A 27,556-nucleotide genomic window follows, 5' to 3' on the forward strand; every position below is an offset into this window, starting at 1 on the left:
AAGTGTGTCACCACAGTAACAAAAGGAAGGACAAAAATAAAAAATCACACGACCATCTCAATAGATGCAGAAAAAGCATTTGACAAAATTCAACATCCAATTATGATAAAAATTCTCATCAAAGTGAGCATAGAAGGGACATATCTCAACATAACAAAGACTATTTATGACAAACTAACAGGCAACATAATACTCAATGGTGAAAAGTTGAAAGCCTTCCTGCTAAATTTAGGAACAAGACAAGGATGCCCACTCTCAACACTTCTATTTAACATAGTATTGGAAGTCCTAAAAACAGAAATCAGACAAGAAAAAGAGATAAAATGTATCCAGATTAGAAGAAAAGAGATAAAACTGTCACTATTTTCAGATGGCTTGATACTCTATATAGAGAACCATAAAGTGTCCACCCCAGACCTAATAAATGATTTCAGGAAAGTTTTAGGATTCAAGATTAATATACAGAAATCTGTTTCATTTCTATACACTAATAATTATATATCAGAAAGAGAATTTTTTAAAAATTCTATTTAAAATTTCATCAAAAAATACCTAAGGGTGTTTCCCTGGTGATGCAGTAGTTGAGAGTCCACTTGCCAATGCAGGGGACACGGGTTCATGCCCTGGTCTGGGAAGATCCCACATGCCACAGAGCAGCTGGGCCGGTGAGCCATGGCCGCTGAGCCTGCGCATCTGGAGCCTGTGTTCCACAATGGGAGAGGCCACAACAGTGAGAGGCCCACATACTGCAAAAACAAACAAACAAACAAACAAACCAAACCTTAAGAAGTAACTTAACAAAGGAGGTGAAACAACTATATGCTGAAAACTACAAAACATTGATGAAGAAAATTAAAAATGATTCAAAGAAATTGAAAGATATTCCATGTTCTTGGATTAGATGAATAAATATTATTAAAATGGGCATACTACTGGAAGTAATCTAAGTATCTCATGCAATCTTTATCAAAATATTCAGGATATTTTTCACAGAACTGGAACAAATAATCCTAAAATATATGTAGAAAAATAAAAGACCCTGAATTGCCAAAGCATTCCTGTCTGAGAAAAAAGAACAAGCTGGAGGTATAACCCTCTCAGACTTCAGACCATACTACAAAGCTACAGTAATCAAAACAAGTGTGGTATTGACTCAATAACAGACACATAGATAAATAGAACTGAATAGAGCCCAGAAATAAACCCATGCACCTTTGATCAATTAATCTATGACAAAAGAGACAAGAATGCACAATGGAGAAAAGACAGTCTCTTCAACAAATTGTGCTGGGGAAACAGGACAACCACAGTAAAACAATGAGATTAGAACAATTCCTTCATACAATATAATATGCAAAGTTAAACTCAAAACAGTGTAAAGACCCAAATGTGAGACCTGAAACAATAAAACTCCTAGAAGAGAACCTCAGTAAAATATTATTTGACATAAATAGTAGCAATGTTTTCTTGGATTAGCCCCCTAAGGCAAAATAAATACAAGAAAAAAATAAATGAATGGAACCTAAAGAAACTTAAAACCTTTTGCACAGGAAGGGAAATCATTAACAAAATGAAAAGATAACCTATTGAATCGGAGAAAATATTTGCAAACGATGTGACCAACAAGGAGTTAATATTTGAAATGTACAAACAGTTCATACAACTTAATATCAAAAGGACAAACAATCCAATCCATAATTGGCCAGAAGACTTGAATAGACACTTTTCCAAAGAAGACACACAGATGGCTAACAGGCACATAGAAGATTCTCAATATGCCTAATTATTAGAGAACTGCAAATCAAAATCACAATGAGGTATTACCTTACACCTGTCTGGCTGGCTATCATCAAAAAGTCTACAAATAAAAAATTTTAGAGAGGATGTAGAGAAAAGAGAATACTCATATACTGTGGATAAGGTTGTAAATTGGTGCAGCCATTATGGAAAACTGTATGGAGGTTCCTTATAAACCTAAAAATAGAACTATCATGTTATTCCAGGGTATATATCCAGAAAAAAATAAAAACCTTAACTTGAAAAGATATATCCACTCCAATTGTCATATCAGCATGATTTACAATAGCCAAGACATGGAAGCAAAACAAGTGCCCATCCACAGATAACTGGACTAAAAAGTGGTATACGTATACAATGGAATATTAGTCAGCCATAAAAAAGAATGAAATACTGCCATTTGCATCAATGTAGATGGACTTAGAGAATATTATGTTTAGTGAAATAAGTCAGAGAAAGACAAAACTATATGATATCACATATATGGGATCTAAAAAATAGTACAAATATATGCATATACAAAACAAAAAGATACTCACAGACATAGGGAACAAACCTGTGGTTATCAAAGGAGAGATGCAGAGGGGAAGGAACGAATTAGGGTTATGGTGTTAACAGATACAAACTACTATACATAAAATAGATAAACAACAAGGATTTTCTCTATAGTACAGGGAATTACACCTTACATTTTTTAATAACTGATAATAGAATATAGTCTGCAAATATACTGAATCACTATGCTGTCCACCTGAAACTAATACAACATTGTAAATCAACTCTACTTAAATTAAAAATTTTTTATAAGGCTTCCCTGGTGACACAGTGGTTGAGAGTCCGCCTGCCGATGCAGGGGACACGGGTTCGTGTCCTGGTCCAGGAGGATCCCACATGCCGTGGAGCGGCTGGGACCGTGAGCCATGGTTACTGAGCCTGTGCATCTGGAGCCTGTTCTCCACAATGGGAGAGGCCACAACAGTGAGAGGCCCATGTACAGCCAAAAAAAAAAATTGTTTATAGTCACACGTTTACCCATAAATAGATTATACATATTTTTAAAAATGTTTTACATTTAGAATGCAGCTTATTGTAAGAAAAATTACAAACTTCTCCCATAAGAGCTAATGTTTGAGGGTTATTAATAACAGCATTCTTACCTGTAGGGCATGCTACTGCTGAGGTGACAATCTCATTACATCAGATAAGTCAATTCTAAGGCAAGAGTTTACTAAGAAAATGAGGGAGATTGAAGAATAATTTTGAAGATTTCCTAGGTGACCCTTGAATTTCTGAGGAAGGTTTTTTTTTTTTTTTAAATCCCAAGATGAGAAATGATTGACTATACAAGAGCTACTAAACTTTTATAACACACATCATTTAATATATCATTCAGTTCAGTCCAATTAGTTTACCAATATTTGTTTAATACCCATGCAAAACCTTGAATTACGGTAGGTATTTGAAACATGCAAATTATGCATATATATTACAGTGAGAGATAGTAACCAGATTTGGAGGCAGTTTGTATTAAATTTTAGCTCTGTCATCATTAGCTGTGTGACCTTAGGTGACTGACTATGTTTTCTTATCTTTAAAGTAGGGTTAATACTAATACTTACTTCATAGTGTTGCTATGAGCAGTAAATTTGTTAAAATGCATATAAAACATTAAAAACATTTCTATCACATAGTAAGATTTTTAAAAGCATTAACTAACATTATAATTTATACATGATTCTTCTCTCTTGGACTTATTTGCCATCTATTGAGAGGGATATATGCATTTAATATTATAAAGTGTTGTTAAATTAAATTTATATACATTAGTAAACTGCTCTACACCTAAACTATATTAACAATTCAAGGATGCAGTTACTCAAACAGCTATCTTTAAATTATTTTATAATTTTATAAATCCTTTTTAAGCACTTATGAACTGTTCTTTATTACTTAGTATTTTTTCTTTCAAGAAGAGTTTATAGTTTAAAACTGTACTGTTAAGTATGTTATACCACAATTAAATAACCTTGTTTCTGCTTTCTTCATGCTGATCTTCATTGCTTTAAGGTCACATCTTATCACTAGCATGCCTCAGTAAAAGTGTTTGGTTCATAAGTCATTTTCCCAAGGAAGCAAAAGAGCTCATTTATTTGTCTATGACTTATTGCTCTATATAGAGCAGGAATCCACGCGATATACTCTATGCCCTTAACATCAATTTGCAATAACTGAAAATGCTTTTAATTGCAATTTAAATTGCCTTTTATAAATTAAGTAAAATCAGCAAAATGATAGCATTCTAACCCATCTCTCCATATTAATCTGAAATTTCTATTGAAAACAATTAGCAATGTAATTTAATATGAGGATATTGAAAATATATTGAACATAGAATTATTGGATACCAATATACTCCTCCACTGGACACAGAAGTGCTAGAGTTTACAGTAGTAAGATAACTAAGATATGCATAAAATTTACATACCACAGTTATATTCTTATTTGACCCTGAAAACAAAACTATAGATTAGAAATTAGTATTATAATTCCATTTTACATAACAAGTTCATGGTCAAAATGATTTTGATTTGTCAGTGGCTGTAAGCCTGCCAATTGCAAAGACTTAACTCAATTTTTTGACACCATTTTGAATATCTTCACTACATTAATAGTTCTCAAACTTGGTGCCAATTATAATCATTTAATGAGCAAAAAACCCTAAAGAACAAAAAACTTCTTGTCTGCGTCACTGCTAGATTAGTTGAAGTGCAATCTGAGAATATTGGTAGTAAAAACAAACCATAATTAAACACTTTTCTAATTCTAATGTGTCAGTCAGTTTTGAAAAAACAGTGTACTTACAGTTAGATTTTCCAATAAATCTTGCTGACTGAAAGTCATTGGGGGCTGGGATAGAGGAGGAGTATGCTAATATGTAGAACAAACCTCTTACCCACACTGACATATTTAAGCATAGATCATAGCTAAGGACTCTGTCACAAGTGGGAGAGGAGAACAAAAGAAGTGTGCTTGTCCTGAGGGGAGCAAAAATATGTGCATCTCTAAGAAAAAGATATCTTACTAGGGTGGTGGTTGTACTTGGCAAACAGTTATTCTTTCAAATATTGATACATTGTCCTTGAATGATTAATTTTTGTCACCATTACTTGAGGGTTCTGACTTTTCCATCATATGCTCTTTATATTCTACCTTGTATTTCCATTACTCTCTTCATTTTTCTTTGCAATTTTTCAAATGAATTCCCTGCTTTCAATTTTATAGCATCAGCTTGTCCATGTTTAAAATACTCTGTAAAGAGTCTTGAAATCTTAGGGGAAAACATGCAATAGCAGTCTAATCAATCAATCACAGAATGCAGAGGAGTGTTGGGATGCCATACTTGGAGTGTTAGTAACAGCCCTGAGCACTCATTTGCCCAGACTGCGGTTTTTCAAGAAAAATGTAAGACAGGTAATCCATTTTATGAAGGCCACTACAAGTTCCCTGCCACACCATTGCTAGCCAGTAAAGAATTCCCTATTTTTTTTTCCCAGAAAGCATTTGTTTATATTCCTCTGCATGTTTTTACAAACACTTTGGTCTAGAATAGCATAAGTGATTTTGCTTCGAGACATATTAGAATTTCAAATCTTAATGTTTATCCACTCCTATTCTTTAATTGGGTGGTTTCATTCTTTCCTGAATGTGCTTGCATCAATTAACTTTAAGCAACTAAGAAAATCTTTGCTGATTATTTTGGGAAAATTAGGATAGTTCCACTAGGTCTATAGTCTATCCAAAGTAATTTGGCCTGTGTAGGTCAACAATATTTGATGTGGAAGCTTTTGAGTTTACTGAGGTGCTAAAATTGTAACAAACAAAGTTGTCTGGTTTAGGATGGTTAGTAAATAATATCACTAACAATACCGAAAATAACAACTGTATTTCTGTGGCATTGTTTAGAAATCTTTGCTTATTGAGGAGAAAAAATATTTGTATCATAACTTTTTTTCATACAGTCGTCTCTTAAAAGAGTAATATACTTAGTTAAACAAAGAATGATCAAGTTCCTCTGGATTTTCAATGACAATTTTATTTCACTATGAAGTTTCTTTAAAAATCTTTCTCCTATTATTGAATGTTTGAGGGATTTTGGTTGCTTGATATTTGTTTCCTTTTGTTTTGCTTTTTCATTGTTAGTGTTACTCTTTCTGTAATGTTCACTTGCCCTAAATTAACTTGCATTACATTTATATCCTGGGACATTATTTTGATTAATTTTCTAAATTTTACTTCAGACTTCCCCTGTTGAAAGTTTCACATGTATAGAGACAATGAATATTGGATTACGAGTAAAACCCTTGGAGAAGAAAGGTAGAGAAAATCACTTAAAAATACAAGAATGGGGTTTCCCTGGTGGCGCAGTGGTTGAGAGTCTGCCTGCTGATGCAGGGGACATGGGTTTGTGCCCCGGTCCTGGAAGATTCCACATGCTGTGGAGAGGCTGGGCCCGTGAGCCATGGCCACGGAGCCTGTGCATCCAGAACCTGTGCTCCGCAACGGGGGAGGCCACAGCAGTGAGAGGTCCGTGTACCACAAAGGAAAAAAAAAGAAGAAATAAAAATACAAGAATGGTACACTCTCTATGCTTAAATGAAAATTCAATCCTGGACCCTACAATATATTATATCAGAGAGCAAAAGGACATTCTTACAAATCAAGCTATATCATCATTCACCTGCTAAATGCTACATTGGTTTTGAGGGATGTACATCTAGCCATCAGGCTAACTAATAATCTTTGTTGTTACAGATTATGATATGGCAACCAGAAAATGGTTGGGAAAGAACAGTATCTGACTTCTATTTCTGAAAAAGTTTGTAATGTTTCCATATAAGTGTATTGAATTTAGATGCACCTGCTTTTTTTGTGCCGTACGCGGGCCTCTCACTGCTACAGCCTCTCCCGCTGCGGAGCACAGGTTCTTGATGCGCAGGCCCAGCGGCCATGGCCCACAGGTCCAGCCGCTCCACGGCATGCGGGATCCTCCAGGACCAGGGCACAAACCCCCGTCCCCTGAATCGGCAGGCGGACTCCCAACCACTGCGCCACCAGGGAAGCCTGATGCACATGCTTTTGATTATGATTAACAGTATATGATAGCTTTCAAAAGTAAATATAACTAAATATATCTTACAGTACATTTCCAACATTAAATGTTAAAATTTAAGTCTATATTCCTGTTCACATTAATTGAAGACAGATAGCCAGAGCCCCCATTTTCTTTCTGGAAATTTCACCTCTAGTAATTCAAATCTCATTTAGCAAATAACTTACAGTAGCTCTCATATCTATCATTAAGTATCCAATTCTGATTTCAGTGGAATATCTGCCTAGAGAAGAAGTACAGAATAGACCCCACTAATGACATATATTTCTCAAGATAACTTTTCTGTAGGCTGAGGTTTAGAAAATAAAACTCAATTTTGTGACTTGTTTGCATCAGGTATTTTATTTTTAATAAAGTTTTCTCCTCATTATGTAAATGTAAAAATATGTAATAACTGTCAGACAGAATATGATATTATGTATTCAAGATGACTGAGGAGAGTGCTCACCCCACACTGCCCCTGGCCAACATTTTGGGGGATGGGAATGGTACCCAAAAAAGAAAAATTTCTGTATTACACTGAGTTAGGAATATATAGCATATGGAGCTCTTCCTTGGATATGAGCCATTAGCTTTTCAAACTGCCAATTTTCAACAAAGATGTACACTAATGATCACAACTTTTTAATATATGGATAATATCCCTGATTCACAGGAATATATGTACATGTTAGAGTTTCCTTATGTTATCATTTATGAAGTTTACATATATTAAAATATAGATAAGCCAAATTACCTGAATTTGAACTTTAAAATATATACTTATATTTTAAAACATGATTCCAGTCAAGTTCCAGCTTTATTAAGTGATACATATTTCAAAATCAGTGTATGTTATTTCAGTGAATCCCATACTTTAATTAACTTCCAACATTTCAAAGGTTATTTTGTTATAATAGCATATTTGGCGGCTAGAGCTGAATTTTTTCAGGTTGATCTAATTACCTGCAGATATTTCACAGTTCTACATGCCATATTTTTTTAAAGTCTTAAAAATTTATGAAATGTTGTATAGGTACTGCATTGCTATTTCCTATGTCTTCCATAACAAAGTACTCAAATCTGGATCAGATAAAACAACATAAATTTATTTTTTCACAGTTCTAGAGGCTAGAAGTCTGAACCAAGGTATTGGCAGGGCCATGCTGTCACTATCAGCTCTAGGGGAAAAATTTTCCTTACCTTTTACAGCTTCTAGTATTTGCTGGCAATCCTTGGAATTCCTTGACTTGTAGATGCATCACACCAGTCACTTTTGCCATCTGCTCCCTGTGTATCTCCACATAGTCTTCCTTCTGTGCACACCCATCTATCTGTCCAAATTTCTTCTTTTAGTAGGAGTTCAGGTCATATTGGATTAGAACCCATCCTAATGACCTCATTTTAACTTGATAAAGACACCATTTTCAAATAAGATTACATTCTGAAGTAATGGGGTTAAGACTTCAGCACATCATTTTGGAGGGACACAATTCATAGCAGCTGTCTAAGCTAACATGAATGCAAAAAATAGTATATTAATTCTCCTTGACAAGTTTTACAATACCTTGAAAATTTTTAAAAATCTAAATTTATCTTTTATTTTTGGATAATTGTCACCCAAAATTATTTCTCAAAATTCAATGCTTTCATTGACTTAATATTCATCAGTGATCTTTTTGGTGTTATTTATATTAAGGAGCTGGTTTTACCTGGCACTAGTTTTTATTTTAAAAAATTATAACAGATTCCTTTTACCCAGAGTTGACTAGGCCTGTGGAGAAAAGCTTTGAAATTATCCTGGTCCTTAACAATGACGTAGGCACATGTTTCTATCTACTGGGGACTGTGCCACATGGTATGAAATTGGAGGAAACAAGGAGGCCATTTCAGAAAGAAGGAAGCTGTCTAAAACATATTCATCCCTTTCACTTTATTGACTTATTTCAAATTCAGTCTTCTTTTTTTTTTGAGTATTAACATGTTTCACTAATACATTACTTAACATCTGTGTTTCTTTTGCTCCTTAAGTATATTTCCTAGTCTTTATTAACCCTGAAAAATAAAACATTATACTGAATAAGATGTACGCAAAATAGATAACAGAAAGAGGAAAAAGTGAAGATCCACAACATAATTAAATTGAGTAAAAAGTTAAAAGTTGTGATTAAGTTGAATTATATTTGCAATATATGTATATACTCATATTTTTGCTAAAAAAGGAACATAAACCCCTCAAAGAGGACATTTATTAGGACTCCATATTGTGCTAAAGGGTTTAGATATGAATATACAATGAGATTTTGCATCCTAAATTGAGTTCACATTTCAATAATCAGACATTCCTAAAGACAAATAATTATACTGTATTTGTGAGAAATTCTATATTTAATATATTAAAAATATACTCTGAGTTTAAGTACTGAGGTAACAGTTATCACAGATTCAGTTATAAATATCCAGTGAAAAATGTCTGAACCTCCAAAAATGTGTGATCTGCACATAGTAGTTTCAACAATACAATTCCTTAAGGTTGATTGGTAGACTGATAGTTCATTTCAATTATATAAACCAAAAATTGCTTATGGACTATAAAAATGATTTTCCTTTGGTGACAATGATTTTGAAATGTATGTACTACACAGTCATAATTGTATAGTGTTTACATTGATAATTCAATTCTTTAATGCTTTCTATCACAATTATATGAATTTACACTTTAAAGTTGTTATGACATCGATACTTAGTTTCCTTTTAACATATTTACATTATTCTCTATCATGCCAGGAATCTAGAAATTGACATCTTCACAATAACTATAATGAAGTCCAAAGAGTTATCTTCTGAAATATGACATTGTAAATTTTCTCTGGTTCTTAGGGTGAGGGGGGAAACTACATAATGTTGTTCAACATAATATAGTAATGTTCTAATATATGGAAAAATCACATCGTGATGCAATCTGTCAGTCTTTTTTGGCTTCCACACTGCAGCAAGATTGATTTTTTAGTGCTTTATATAGCCTCATCTTTACTTCCTTATTGCCATATGTTTCTACCTCCTTACTTTTAATCAGTCTCACCACACTGTCTGAAAAATCAAAATTCAAATTGTTTCATAACTATTCAAGCATAGAGCTTTTTATGTTCCTTAACTATGAAATTCTCTCTGATTCTTTCCAGTAAGGACAGGTGACTTTCTATTGAAAAAATAAGCTCCTGCCTATGTTTTTGATTTTTTTGTAAAAATTAAATTGACATATTTTATTAGTTGGCACATATTGATTTGCTATCAAATTATATATCCATGATGTGCAACACTTCTTTTAAACTCTTTATTATAAACTAATATACAAGCATCACTCTACTTCAAAGTTTATTTTATGAGACTGCTAAATAAAACACTACAAAAAGAGAATATTTTTAAAGGAAAAAACTAGTTTAAAAAAGCCCAGAGGGTCACATGGAAGAGATTAGGGAAATAAAAAGACAAAGTAATCCAAACTTATTCTTTTTATGTTATGAAGTAGGTATATGGAAATATTGTTAACACAATACAAGCAACAAAATGGCTTGATTAAACAAAATTTTGGAATCATCTTTTGACTGTGTCTATAGTACTCTTTGGAACAGATGAAACAACTTAACATCACTTTGATTTGCATTTGTGTATGTGAGCATATTAGTGTGTGTGTATGTGTCTGTATGTGTATGTGTGTACACCAGAAGAATACACTATGGAGCATATGGACATAGTGTAGCCTATATTAATACCAGGGCCTGAAAGTTCCTAGAGCATTTACTGTGAGTGTGTATTTTTTTTTAAAGAACATTATATATTGATTAAGAGGAAAAACTATTACTTAATATGAGGACATAATTAAATGGTGCAGTTATATATCTGATGTAAGACTGATCAAAAAGTGAGCAGAATATTCATGACTGGTCTCTGTGACTGCTTTTTTCTTTTAGGAGTATGTCATCAACACTTTTCCATAAAGGGAGAATTTAAGAATGTAAAAACAGAAAAAATACTGCTACCATAGGGAAAAGCCCCTTTCTTGTGTGTACCCTGCCACATCACCCAAGAAAATAAATGAGTGAATGCTTTATTTTCAAGTAACATATTATAGAGTACAAATTTATTTACAATGTTTAAATACTAAAACATTTTAAATTCTCCAAATAAATACTAAAGGTTTTTATACAAACCTTCAAGATGGCTAAGTATCAATATTTACCCAATTTTTCTAAAATTCTGTTAAATGACATAAAATATCAGAAAATTTTAACTACAGTAGAAATAATAAATTCCTGCCATTAAAAGTCCATCAATTTTGAAAGACTTCTGAAAGTAGTTATTTAAAGTAGTTGAATTGATAGAGAAAATAAAGTAGAAAGAACCAGCATAGAAGATATTTTTACCATATGTAAAAGCCTATCTCCTTTATGACACTGTACATCCAGGCAAGGTCAATACATAAAGATAATGGCATTTGATTCTGGACTCAACATCAGAGTAGGTGACATACCTGTAGGACTACTGAGCCAGTACTCCATAGCTTTCCAAAATATATGAATGATCTTGTTGATACTGTACCCTTTGTCTACAGGTACAACAAATGGTGTCTTAAGTAAGGTTGAAATATCAAATTAGTTGAATTTATAGTGTAAATATTTTAACTGGAGACAGGGTCAAAATCAATAATTAATATTAAGACTTTGTGTCTAAACACCCATGGTTGATATTTGTTGGCTTGAAGCTAATATGTAGTTATTATTACTATTTAAATTTAATAGTCACCAAAGTTGTTCTTCTACTATAAGTATGCCATGTTTTCAAATAGTACTCTGCCTATAAGAGGTGGCTGTGTCAGAAATAACAAAAATTAAATTTTCAAATAATTTTTATTGTTTTAAAATTGGGGCTACATGTCAAAAACTGATTAGTAAGATAAACATTAAGTATCTTCATTGTGTTTTAATGAGCTAAGATAAGGTTGATTATAGAAATAAGTTCTGGTTGAAGGATAAATTTTATTTCGTTATTGACATCAATCATTGAATCAAACATTTTTCTTGGACTGTTTAACTAGAGTTATGAAGAATAGTCAAAACATTTATTTACATTATTCTCAGTTTGGAAACATTTAGTACAGTTTCACTATCGCCAAGTACGGATCCATTTCATGAGTATATGTTCTTGACTAGAGATGAAAAAGGCAGTTAAACTGAAAGATGAATCCATAAGTCTTTTTCTTTTTTTTTTTTTCGGTATGTGGGCCTCTCACTGTTGTGGCCTCTCCTGTTGTGGAGCACAGGCTCTGGACGTGCAGGCTCAGCGGCCATGGCTCACGGGCCCAGCCGCTCCACAGCATGTGGGATCTTCCTGGACCTGGGCACGAACCCGTGTCCCCTGCATCAGCAGGTGGGCTCTCAACCACTGCGCCACTAGGGAAGCCCCCAAAAGTCTTTTTAGAGGAACTAATATCTAAGTCTTTTTTCCAGCTTTATTGAGGTATGATTGACAAATAAAAAGTGTATATATTTAGGCTGTACGAAGTGATTTAAGGTGTACAATGTGCTGATTTAATATATATACATATTGTGAAATAACTACCAAGCTCAAGTTGATTATCTATCTTATAATTGAAAGTTTGTACCCTTTGACAAACGTCTCCCCAATTTCGCCACTTCTCAGACTTTCACAGCACCATCTTATTCTCTGGATCTATGCCAATTTTTGAATGAAGACAGTAAGAAAAAGATAAAAAGAATACATGAGCATGAGTTTTCTTCCCGACTTTCCAACCTTTTTAAAAGTTCCACCACAAGAAGTACATATGGCTGACTCAGAGAACTGGTATGGTAAGAAAATCACACTTAATATTTTAAAATGTAGATTTGTGATTTTGCTCTGACATTAACTGCTGAATGGCCTTGTCAAATACAATAGTTCAGTATGTGGAATATAGCAAAAAGGGATGGAAGTGACAAGATATAAGCTATTTGGCCTCAATTCGTTATATGTAAAATGAAGTTTTATTCATGTTGTCCTTTCAGTTCTTTATTCTACCTTGGTGTGTATTGAGTAAAATTGTTAGAAACTACCTGGCTTTCGTTTCGACTCATACATTTTGCTCAGTTATTGAATTGAATGCATTTGATGGTAAGGAGGAGTCATTTTTGCTCTGAATTTTTAAAATTTGTCTTCTTTCTTAGCAGCTTTATTAAGGAATGCATAGTATACAATAAGCTGCACATACATAAAATGTATAGTTTTATACATTTGGATCAATGAAATTATCACTACAATCAAAATATATCTCTCCCATCCAACTTTCCCCATTCCCTCCACTAGGTAAACACTGTTGCTTAGATTAGTTTGCATTTTCTAGAATTTTATATAAATGGAATAATATAGTATGTGCTTTAAAAAATTTGGGGGGCTTCTTTTATTCAGCATAATTATTTTGAGATTTCTACTTCTTGTTGGTTGTATCAATAGTTTATTTTTTATTATTATTTTGAGTTGCATTTTATGGTATGAATACCTATAATTATTTATCCATTTTTCAACTGATGGATATTTATGTTGTTTTCCATTTGCAGCAATTAGCAAAAAAAAAAAAGTGCCATGTTCATTGGTGTACAAGTCTTTGTGTGGGTATATACTTTTATTTCTCTTGAGCAAATATGTAGGATAGATCTAGGATGGATGATTCACATGTAAGTGCTTTTAATTTTTAAGAGAGGGTCAAATTGTTTTCCAAAGTGGTTGTACTGTTTCTATGCCCAGCAATAGTTCAAGTTTCTGTTCTTCTAAATCTTCACCAAAATTTGGCATGATCAGGCTTTTAAATTTTAACCATTCCAACATAAGAATAGTAGTATCTCATTGTGGCTTCAATTTGTATTTTCTTAGAAAATAATAATATTGAACATCTTGTCATGTGTTTATTTGCTAGCCCTATATTTTCTTTGATAAACATGTTATCTCCTTAAATATATTGTATATCTTTTAAAACTCAGTTGTTTTCATATTTTTGAATTTTGAGACTTTAAATATTCTACAAATAGATACCTTATTGAATATTTGTTTTGCAAATACTTTTTCCCATTCTATGGATTGCATTTTAATTCTATTACTTCCTTCCAAAGAGAATTCATTTTAATTTTGATGAAGTCTAACTTATCAATTTGTCAATTTTTTGATGGACCCAGATTTTGGTGTCATATTTAAGAAATCTTTATATAGCTCAAAGTCATAAAGGTTTTCTGTGTTTTCTGACAGAGGTTTTATTGTTTCAGGTTTCACATTTTAGTCTATGATTCATTTTTAATTAATTTAGTTTAACTTCTGTGACATTGATTCAAGTTTATTTTTTGCATATTGATATGTTATGATTTCAGCATCATTTATTGAAAGGACTTTTCTTTTCCACTCAGTTATCTTACAGACTTTCTGAAGAAAGTCAGTTGTCCATTTACATTGGACCTATTTCTGCACTGTTCCAACATTAGATATATAAACATTTAGGATCACTGTCTTTTTGACAAATTGACTCTTTTTATCTATAAAGTGAATTTCTTGATCCCTATTAATATTATTTGCCCTGAAATCTACTTTGATATTAATATAGTCTCTCTAGCTTTCTTTTGATTAAGGTTAGCTTGGTATTTTTCTATCCTTTGATCTATAATTGGTTTGTGTCTTTATATTTAAAATGAGTTTCTTTTACTAGCATTTTTATCTAGCATTTTTATCTAATCTAGCATTTTATCTAATCTTGGGGTATTTGGATCATTTACACCTAATGTGATAATTATATGGTTAGTTTTACATCTGTTAACAGAATATTCGATTTCCCTTTTTCCCATCTATCCTTAATTTTCTATTTCCTTTTTACTGCCTTTTTTAGATTACATGATTATTTTAATAGTTCAGTTCTAACACCTTTGTTGATTTAATTAGACATAGCTCTGTTTTCTTATTTTAGAGGTTGCTCTAAAGTTCCCAACTTTACTTATTATATTCCACCTTTAAGTAATGCCATATTTCACATTCAGAACCTTACAATAATATGTATCAAATTCTCTCCTCTCCACCTTTATGTTACTGTTATCATACATTTTATTTACGTATGTTATAAACCCCACAACAGTGTTAGTTTTGCTTGAATGGTGTATTTTTCAAAGAGTTTAAATAATAGGAAAAGTTTTAGATACTGACCCATGTAGTTACTATTACCTGTTTTATTATGCCTTTTCTTTAGGTCCATATTTCCATCTTATTAATTTTCTCTGTGCCTGAAAGTCTGATTTTAACGTTACTTGTTGAGCAGGTCTATTGGTGATGAATCTTTCAGGTCTAAAAAATCTTTATTTCCATTTTAATTTTGAAAGATGTTTTCACAATTGTAGGTTGTTAGGGTTTCCTACTTCGATACTTAAAGACTCTGTTCCATTTATTTAGAAGGACCGATTGACTGGCACCCTTACTCTTGTTCATTTGTTATAGATGTTCTCTTCCCCTGTCTGCTCTGTTTCAGTTTCTCTCCAGTTACTCTGATGATTTGTTATGCTATTTTATCACCCTTGTGAAAGTTTAAGATAAATTGGGACGTAAATATCACTTACTCAAATGTCAAAATTAAGGCAATTAATGGAAAAATAATTTGATGCTAAAAAAGGACAAAGACATTTTTCTGAAAGTTTTTTTCAGCTTCTTTTTGATTTGTCATGTTAAGTTATACAGGAATATCTAGGTGGCTTGAAAAATTTTTCGAACAGTTTTACCTTATCATCTCAAATAATGTTATTATACAGCCTGTGTATCTCTCTAAAAGTAAAAGACATTTTAAGGGTGAGGCAATATCAGAAATGACAAAAAAATGTTGCTTTATATACTGTTTAAAATTCTACATAATAAATATACTCATTTATGTTCTTTAAGAATTTCAAAGTAATATTCAAAAATCAACATTCAAAATAAATTCATTTATTTATTTGGTATATTGTATACTTAGCCATGAAATCATGGCATTTAAGAGCTGTTAGAAATTAGTTAGATATCACAAAGATGATTTAGCTCAATCATTTTTAACTGTAGATGAGGAATCGATGGCCCAAAGATTGTCTCACTCAAGGCCACAGATGTAGTTAGGGACAGATTTATTCATTCAACCAAACATTCACTGAGAAAACAACATGATCAACACTGATTAAAAACAATAGTCTCTGCCACTATGAAGGCCCTTAAGCCAGAATTGCAGTAAATATGACACAATGTATATATGGACAAATTACAGGGTGATATGGGAGTTTATAGAGTAGGTGAGGAAATTCAGTGTTGAGGCTTTCCAAGAAGGAAGATATAGAAGCCAAATGTTGAATGATGACCAAGTTTAACAAGCACAGACAAGGAAAAAAGTGTGATCCAGGAAAGAGAATTTTGTAGATAAAAGCCAAAAGTTTAGAAAGAGAATATGCACTTTAGAAATTGCATGTGATTTAATAATATTGATGCCAAGAACTGAATCAGGTAAGAGATGGTATGAGATAAGGCTGGATAGGTAACTAGGCCATGAAGGGACTTCAGAGTTCTCTTTTTCCTAGAATGATACAGAGCATCATTGAAGCAACTTATCCAAAGAAGTAATACTAGAATGGGCAATATAATATTTCAAAGTCAATTCTGAATTCAGACCACAAGGAATATATTTTACACAGGTTTACATACATTAAATACATTTTCTTGGTGCAACGTCTTCAAAATGACCTTCTAACAGAGTTTTCTTCTATTATGTAAATACTTGCCACTCTTACTAATCAGGGGAAGTATTAAGATAGGAGACAGGGGACATGGATAACAGGCAACAATAGCTGCCCACATATTCCAAGATATGGAACATGGGAGTATAGATACATATACAATATTTTTCAAGTCATTGCACCAACTAAAATAATCCATAAATCACTTTAATGAAATGTACCTGTTTATCCACTAAAAAAAGTACAACTTATTATGGCCACGTTTTTCAGAAAACATTTGATCATATACTGAGGTAGGAAAAATGAGAGGTATACTAGTTTTTCACACCTAGAAATAGAGAGTGAATGATTTTCTTTTTTCAGTAACTGCTACTTAGACAGTGGAAATACAACATTTGGTGTGGAATATTGAACAAATGAATACAGAAAAATATGTATTAATTAACCATAATTGAACATTTTTTAGCACTTCTGTGGTACTTACTTATCTACTGAGAGCCCTTGTTTGGAATTTTAATCTAAGAAGAGTTTTTTTAATGTCCCATCTTTTAACAACATTAAACTATTCTTCATATGAAACTATACTTTTGTTTTGGTTTCTTTAGAAGGAATTGTTTCTTTAGGAGGGTGGAGATACTAGAGAGAGAAAGGAAGTGAGTTAGTTAGAAAAGATAAAAGTTGGCAACTCTCCTTAGAATGAAATGTAATCATTTCCCTGCCCTGACCCTCAATAACACAATGAAAGTGTCATCAGTTATACTGCTAATAATATTACCTTAAATATAGTAACCAATGTTATTGTTATTGATTGAATAAGGTTATGAGGGGGAAAAGGAGATCAGTATCTTTTTTAGTAGAAATATTAAAAGTAAAAAGCCTGAGGAAATAATGGGAGAAGAAAAGGCTGGTGTGTGTGTGTGTGTGTGTATTGAGAGAGACAAGGCTGCATTATTTTGACTAGCAAGCCTGTGAATCTTGACCCAAGTAAGATATTTCAGAAGCCCAAGAAAGAAATAGTGCTGAAAATAAGGAGGGACTAGTTGAGTGGGACTATGGAAGGCCTACTGCAGGTTGTAGTGCCAGAGAATAGTGGGCTCACGCATAATCAGTTTCATGGGTGAGAACTTTCCGATATATGTGTTAGTGTCTTTGCAGCTCACTGAGGTTATTGCACAAGTACTTCCTCTAATACCACCTGGAAAGAACTTGTACTGGAAATAGGACTATTATATAAAATATAGGATGTTCAGTTAAATCTTCATTTTAAATAAACTGCAAACAATTTAATACAGACACATCCCAAATATTGTATGAGTAGTATTTACATTTCAGAAAATACACTGTATCTGAGACTGAAATTTAAATGAACACAATTTTACATGCAGCTGTCCAGTTTTCACTATACCACTTATTGAAGAGACTGTCTTTTATCCATTGTATATTCTTGCCTCCTTTGTTGTAGATTAATTGATCATAAGTGCATGGGTTTATTTCTGGGCTTTCTATCCTGTTCCATTGATATATATGTCTGTTTTTGTGCCAGTACCATACTCTTTTGATGACTGTAACCTTGTAGTATAGTCTGAAGTTAGGAAACGTGATTCTTCCAGCTCTGTTATTATTTATCAAGATGGTTTTGTGGTCTTTTGTATTTTCACACAAATTTAATTTTTTGTTGTTGTTGTTCTACATCCATGAAAAATGCCATTGGTAATTTGATAGGGATTGCATTGAATGTAGATTGCCTTGTGTAGTACAGTCATTTTAACAATATTAATTCTGCCAATCCAAGAACATGTTATATCTTTTCATTTGTTTATGTGGTCTTCAATTTCCTTCATCAGTATCACATAGTTTTAGGAGTATGGGTCTTTAGCCTTCTTAGGTAGGTTTATTCCTAGGTATTTTATTCTATTTGATGTGATGGCAAATGAGATTATTTCCTTAATTCCTCTTTCTGGTATTTTGTTGTTAGTGTATAAAAATGCAAGAGATTTCTGTGTATGAATTTGGTATCCTGCAACCTTATCGAATGAATTGATGAGCTCTAGTAGTTTTCTGGTAATGTCTTTAGGATTTTCTATGTATAGAATCATGTCATCTGAAAACAGTGACAGTTTTACTACTTCCTTTCCAAACTGGATTCCTTTTATTTCTTTTTCTCTCTGATTGTTGTGGCTAGGACTTCCAAAATTATGCTGAATAAAGTGGCAAGAGTGGGCATTCTTGTCATGTTCCTCTATACCATATACAAAAATAAACTCAAAGTGGATTAAAGACCTAAATGCAAGACTGGATACTATAAAACTCCTAGAAGAAAACATAGAACAATCTTCGACATAAATCACAGCAATACGTTTTTGGATCCATCTCTTAGAGTAATGGAAACAAAAGCAAAAATAAACAAATGAGACCTAATTAAACTTAAAAACTTTTGCATACCAAAGGAAACCATAAACAAAACAAAAAGACAACCTACAGACTGGGAGAAATATCTGCAAGTCATGCAAAATACACAAACATCTTATATAGCTGAATATCAAAAAACAAAAAAACAAAACAAAACAAAACCCAAACAACTCAATCCAAAAAATGGGTACTAGACTTAAGTAGACTTTTCTCCAAAGGAGACATATAGATGGCAACAGGCATATGAAAAGATGTTCAAAATTGCTGATTATCAGAGAAATGCAAATCAAAACTACAACAAAGTACCACCTCACACTACTCAGAATGGCCATCATCAAAAAGTCTACAAACAATAAATGCTAGAGAGAGTGAAGAAAAGGGAACCCCTGTACACTGTTTGTGGGGGTGTAAACTGGCACAACCAGTATGGAGAACAGTATGGAGTTTCCTTTAAAAAACTAAAAATAGAGTTACCATATACACCAGCAATCTCACTTCTGGGCATATAACTGGAAAAGATGAAAAAGATACATGTTCCCAGTTGTGCATAGTGGCACTATTTACAATAGCCAAGACATGGAATCAACCTAAGTGTCCATCAACAGATGAATAGATAAAGAAGATATGGTATGTATATACAATGAAATATTATTCAGCCATTAAAAGGAATGAAATAATGCCATTTGCAGCAACATGGATGGACTTAGAGATTATCATATGAGGTGAAGTAAGTAAGACAGAGAAAGACAAATATCACATTGTATCCCTTATATGTGGAATCTAAAAAATGATACAAATGAACTTATTTGCAAAACAGAAATAGACTTACAAACATAGAAAACAAACTTATGGTTACCAAAGGAGAAGTGGGAGGGATAAATTAGGAATTTGAGATTAACAGGTACACAGTATTATATATAAAATATATAAACAAAAAGGACCTACTGTGTAGCGCAGGTAACTATATTCAGTATCTTCTAATAACCTATGATGGAAAAGAATCTGAAAAAGAATATATATATATATATATATATATATATATATATATATATATATATATATATATATATATATATATATATATATATAATATATAATTGAATCACTTTGCTGTACACCTGAAATGTAAATCAACTATACTTCCATAAAAGAAAAAGTTTAAGAATAATAACAATTAAATAAATAAATGAACATACTATGTTTTTATTTTCAAAATCAGGCAACCTTCACTTGAAAAAAAGTGTTCCCATAGGACAAGGCATAATGAAAATAAATTATTTTGTGGGGTAGAGACAAAGAATAGTCTATTCATCTGTTCTTGGGGTTGAACTGATCATTTAGTGCATCCTGAACTGTGACAAGGGGAGGATGTTGAACACTCCTGATATAATTATAAAGTTTTCCCTAAAAAATAAATACACAGAAAAGGAAAGAAAAAAAAATATGATATCACTGCTCTCCCCACTTCCAGCTAATACTATCTCAAATTGGGATAAAAAACTTCACCTGTCTCTCTGAAGGAGGAGCAAACAGTTCTTTAATTTTGTATTCTTTTTAAACTCAAGTCAGTTTTCCACACTCAGGACTTTTCTTCAGTTACTTTATTTTTGTTTCCTCTCATCTTTCCTCTAGAAGCAAAATAAAATGGCCTTTTTCAGGTATTTGTCTACATGGAAATCTTGAGAGTTAAAATGCCCTACTCCTATTGAGAAATTCCTTATGTTATAAATGGCAGAATATTTCAAGAAACAGGCCTAAACATAATATTAAAATGTTTAAGACATTAAAGTTGTTTTATTATATAGAGTTTCTAGTATAGCAGTTAATCCTACACTTGGTCTTGATGCCTTTGGCTAGTAGATTCAACTTTTTCTTTTAAATTTATGATTACTCCAACTCTACCAAATCATAAGTACTAAATGTTATCCTACTTAACTGTTAATAAATTCTGTTTCATAATAAGCTCTTATCAAATGAGTCAAATTAATCAATTTGAGGTGAATATTTGGAATAGTTTCCATTATTTAAAGCTAACAACCATGTATATTTGTATATTTCTATGGGAGTTTCTTTGGTCCCAGATTTTTAACTTTGTATGACATATAAATAAATAAATAAATAAATAAAATCAAAGTCAAAATAGGGTGGCATGCACAGTAAGTGACTGCCAAACCCCTTGTGTTTCCAGAGACAATACATAATTATTACATACCAAGTAGATTAGAGCAAATTCAATGTTGAAAAATTAAACAGATTATCTATGGAAAGATCTAGTTATTCACCACTGACATAGATCTCTTCCACTAATGACTATTTTGGTTATGAAGATTAATAACATGCTTCATCTTAGAAAAATTTAATGGGGATTGCTGTGTGTTTATAACCATCATAGAGATCCTGGAATCATAAGAATTAGAGATGGAAAAGGACTGTTTGTTCATCTCCCCCATCTTTCTAAGAGGCTTATATCCTTGAGTAAATTCTCTATTGCTTTGTCTAATATACTTTTACATAATTCAAATAGAATACTTGAAAGATTTTACCACAATCTAAAAGAATTTGCTGTTGGGAATTATGATAATAAGCATACTTTTATTCTGTTAAATTTCCCACTAGTTTAATCCATGCATCATGAGAACAGCCTTGAGAAATTCTACACACACTCACATCCCCTTTTGGTATGCCACCATTCAAAAATTCATAAATTTTGATAACTCCCCATTTAGCACATTTAATCATGTGTATCAAAATGATTTGCATATATTTTAGCAATTCTATGTGTGCCAATCCTTCTAGCATCTTTGAAATTAATGAGATAACTAAGAAACACAGAATTAATGATTTTCATTACAAGAGCTCTTTTGAACATTTGAAGATTTTTAGCCAAGTTAATTCTAGTGATTATTTGCTAAGATATGATATATATTATATATATAATGCCAAGAACATCCTCAGAAACATCTCTGTATTCATTAATGCATTTTTTTACTTCTTTAGCTTCCCAGGATTTATGCTATTTATTCATTAACTTCTAGTCCTCTACCAAAAGTGCTTTTTGTTCAAAATAATCCCTCTGCCCAATAAAAATATTTTCTGTCTATAAAGAACCCATTTAGTGGCTGTCTTGTATATTGTAACCAATATGTTCAGAACAAAGTGGCATTGAGTGGCAATGCCTATCTTCTAAGAAACATTTGAATATGGTCATTACAATTTTAACTCTCCTAGCCACGGCAATCAGAGAAGAAAAAAATAAATAAAGTAAATCCAAATTGGAAAAGAAGAAGTAAGTAAAATTGTCACTGTATGCAGATGACATGTTACTATACATAGAAAATCCTAAAGAGTCTACCAGAAAACTAAACTATTAGAGCTCATCAGTGAATTCAGTAAAGTTGCAGGATACCAAATAAATACACAGAAATCTGTTGCATTTCTATACACTAAAAATTGAAAGATCAGAAAGAGAAATTAAAGAAACAATTCGATTTACCACAGCATTAAAAAGAATAAAATACCTAGGAATAAACCTTCCTAAGGAGTCAAAAGACCTGTACTCTGAAAACTAAAAGATGCTAATAAAAGAAATTGAAGATGACACAGACAGATGGAGAGATATACTATGTTCTTGGATTGGAATAATCAATATTGTACAAATGACCATACTCTCCAAGTCAATCTACAGATTCAATGCAATACCTATCAAATTACCAATAGCATTTTAACAGAAATAAAACAAAAAAAAAATCTTCCAAATTGTATGGAGACACAAAAGATCCTGAATAGTCAAAGTAATCTTGAGAAAGACAAATGGAGCTATAGAAATCAGGCTCCCCAACTAGAGACTATACTACAAAGCTACAGTCATCAGTACAGTTTTGTACTGACACAAAAACAGAAATATAGATCAATGGAACAGGATAAAAAGCCCAGAAATTAGCCCATGTACTGATGGTCAATTAATTTACGACAAAGCAGTCGAGACTACAATGGAGAAAAGACAGTGTCTTCAACAAATGGTTCTGGGAAAACTGGAGAGCTACAGGTAAAAAAAAACAAAACTGAAATTAGAACATTCCCTAATACCATACACAACAATATACTGAAAATGGGTTCAAGACCTAAATGTAAGATCAGATACAATGAAATCTTTAGAGGAAAATATAAGCAGAACACTCTTTGACATAAATCACAGCAATATCTTTTTTGATCCATCTCCTAGAGTAATTGAATTAAAAACAAAAATAAAGAAATGAGATCTAATTAATCCCAAAAGTTTTTGCACAGCAAAGCAACCATAAACAAAATGAAAATGCAACCCACAGAATGGGAGAAAATATTTGCAAACAGTGTGGCCAACAAGGCATTAATCTCCAAAATTTACAAACACCCCATGCAGGTCATTATCAAAAATAAACACACAAGCAAACAAACAAACAATCCAGTCAAAAAATGGGCACAAAACCTAAATAGACGTTTCTCCAAAGAAGACATACAGATGACCAAGAGGCACATGAAAAGATGTTCAACATCTCTAATTATTAGAGAAATGAAAATCAAAACTACAATGAGATATCCTGTCACAGCAGTCAGAATGCCCACCACCAGAACAATCTACAAACAATAAATCCTGGAGAGAGTGTGGAGAAAAGGGAACCCTCCTACACTTTTGGTAGGAATGTAAATTGGTATAGCCACTATGGAGAACAGTATGCAGGTTCCTTAAACAACTAAAAATGATATGACCCAGAAATCCCACTCCTGGACATAATGTGAATGATAATTTGAGAAGATAATACATCCACCTAAATGTTCACTGCAGCGCTATTTACAATAGCCAAGACATGGAAACAACCTAAATGTCTATCAACAGAGGAAGGAATAAAGAAGATGTGGTACATATACACAATGAAATATTACCCAGCCATTAAAAATAATGAAATAATGCCATTTGTAGCAACATAGATGGACCTAGAGATTATCATAGTAATTGAAATGTCAGACAGCAAAAGACAAATATCATATATCATTTATATGAGGAATCTAAAAATAATGATACATACAAACCTATTTATAAAACAGAAAAATACTCACAGACTTGGAGAACAAACTTATGATTACCAAGGGGGAAGGGCGAGAGGAAGGGATAGATTGGGAGTTTGGGATTGACATGTACAAACAACTATATTTAAAATAGATAAACAACAAGGACCTACTGTACAGCACAAGGAACTCTACTCAATATTCTCTAATAACCTAAATGAGAAAATAATTTGAAAAAGAAGAGATATATGTATATGTATAGCTGAATCACTCTGCTGTACACCTGAAAGTAACACAACATTGTTAATCAACTATACTCCAATACAAAATAAAAATTAAAAAAGAAAACAACGAAAAGTAATAATGCAAGAAGTTTAGGCAGAATAGAGAATTGGCAGGGTGTGGGGACATTTTTAAAGGGGAATATCACTAGAATGGAAGCTTCTTGAGGGTAGAGATTTTATTCACTGACATATCCCAAGTTCCTAAATCCATACATACAATTTCAATTGACAAAGAATTTTTCCCTCCAATAACTCAAACCAGAATTGGTAGCAGAGCTGAAGACAATACCACTTATTGCTTAATATTTAATCATTGGTTGAGGAAATTGTCTTGAGCCAACATAGTTATTCTCTCTATTCTTACTCAAATACTAGTGTTTCAATATGAGTCCAGAATTTTATTGTGGGTAGAAAGGGAGTGACTATGAGAATCCAGTGGTAGCTCAAGGGGAAGAATGGTCTATTAATCGTTAATAAGTGGTATATAATCTTAGTAACATTATAAAGAAGAGTTAGAATAAAATAAAGAAATCAACCATGGATATTCTTGAGAAATGATTTGGTCTTCTTAAGAGGAGATGTAAAGTGTAAACACTGGAAAGTATTTGATTAAACTTATCCAGTGGAAAAGTAGATCTTAATGAAATCATCAACTCATTAACAACATGGCTCAGTCTTCTATCTTGACCAAAAGGAGCTTATGAGACAGAATGTTTTTATTATTAGCTTAAGGAGGGGGGCTTTCTAGGCCTGAAGGTGTGTACTCAAAATAAGTTACAGCTATGCTCTCTGAAAGTGATAACTTTAAAAAGATGGCTGGTGACTGTAAAACATGCAAAAATAAAAGTGAAATTTCTATCAAATTGCATTTTTTCTTTAAAGAAGATAAATTCAAATCAATCTCATATGATCTGCTATATATGAAAAATTAATTATAAAATACCACACAGATTTTCACTCATTTTATTGACAAAAGGACATGTTCAAAGGACGAAGGACATTCAAAATAAGTAAACATCCATTTTTATTAGTCACAAAGCTTTACAGCTATTACAAAATCAAAAGACTTGAAATGGAAAGCTGTTTTATGTTCAAAGTATAACTATATTTGATCAATTAGGATTTACAGAGATGGAAATCAATTTCTTTTATTCCTACCACTAAGAAAAATGTGTATGATTTTTTATAATAGAATATGTCTGTTGTCCTAAGTGTTGACCATCTAACTTAGATTGCTGAGAGCAAAGTTGGGAAATTTTCCTGTCAAAGCATCTACTGTGATAGGGTTGGATTGGAAGACTATGACTAATGTCATGGGCAATGCTTAAAAAAAGCTCTAGGTATAATCCTTTCTGGCTTTATTGAAGGAACTACAAAGCAACATAATGTCTTAGCCCACAGGCAGATTTATTTCGGTAGAAATCTCTCTTGTTTTCTATTTAATTAGCTTAGTCTGTGGAGGGAACCTGGTAGCAAGGAAATCTCTCACTCTGACACAAAACTTTGAACAATGAATCATACTTCAAACTACTAAAAGAGAGGCAGGCATATTCTAATAAATTAACTACTAAGGAGAAAATATGGTTATTCAGATCATATCTTTAGAGTAAGAACTTGTGCCTACATCTTTATCACAATTCAAAAGCTTTTGGGTTGCCCAATTTTGCTAGGAACATTAAGTGGGAAAACAATAAATTGTGGAATATAGAATATTGGTATTAATATAATAACCTGCATTCAAATTGCTACAAACTTAGTTATGGGAAATTGACCATAACTTAATCTGTATATATCATGTCATTATTCAATTACTTGCAACATCAGCAACAAAGCAAAACTGATTATATATCAAATAATATAAAAATTTGATTAATAAAGAAAAACCTTCAGGAGACTATCCAGATTCCTCTAGGGCTCATAAAGAAAATTAATGAGTTTTACACAATTCACAAAGATTTAAGAGACTTTGCTCAGTGCATAGTAGAATATATGATATGTCCTGCATTGTTAGCCTCTCTCAAGATTGTTTTGGCTATTCAGGGTTTTTAGTGTTTCCACACAAATTACAGAATTTTTTGTTCTAGTTATGTGAAAACTGCCATTGATATTTTGATAGGGATTGCATTGAATCTGTAGATTGCCTTGGGTAGGATGTTCATTTTGACAATATTGATATTTCCAATTCATGAGAACAGGATCTTTCCATTTGTCTGTGGCATTTTATTAAGTTGAGGTGTGCTTCATCTGTATCCATTTTGTGAAATATTTTAAACATAAACTGGTGTTGAATTTTGTCAAAAGCTTTTTCTGCATCTATTGGAATGATCATATAATTTTTATTCTTCAATTTGTTAATGTGGTTTAACACACTGATTGATTTTTGGATATTGACCCATCCCTGGGATAAATCCCACTTTATCATGGTTGATTCTTTTCATGTATTGTTGATGTATGATGTATGTATTGTTGATGTATAAATCCCACTTTTTCATGTATGATTCTTTTCATGTATTGTTGAATTTAGTTCCCCAATATTTTTTTTGAGAATTTTTGCATCTATGTTCATCAGGAATATTGACCTGTAATTTTCTTGTTTTGTAGTGTTTTTCTCTGGGTTTGATGTGAGGTTGATTCTGGCCTGCTAGAATGAGTTTGAAAGCATTCTTTCCTCTGCAATTTTTGGAATACTCTGAGAAGGATGGCAGTAATTCTTCCTTAATGTTTGGTAGAATTCACCTGTGAAGATTTTTGGTCCGTACTTTCGTTTGTTGGGAGTTTTATATGACTGATTCCATTTCATTACTGGTAATTGGTCTGTATATTTTATACTTATTTCTGATTCAGTTGGGAGAGTGTACATTTCTAAGAATTTATTTCTTCTAGGTTGTCTATTTTATTGGCATATAATTGTTCATAGTGACCTCATGATTTTTGTATTTCTGTGATATCAGTTATAATTTCTTTTTCACTTTTGATTTGATTTATTTGAGTCCTCTCTTTTTTTTTTCTTTTCTTGATGAGTCTGGCTAAAGGTTTATCAATTTTGTTTATCTTTACAAAAAATCAGATCTTAGTTTTATTGATATTTTCTATTGTTTTTA

This window comes from Mesoplodon bidens, assembly GCF_964165515.1.
Source record: "Mesoplodon bidens genome assembly, chromosome: 17".
Taxonomy (NCBI): Eukaryota; Metazoa; Chordata; class Mammalia; order Artiodactyla; family Ziphiidae; genus Mesoplodon; species Mesoplodon bidens.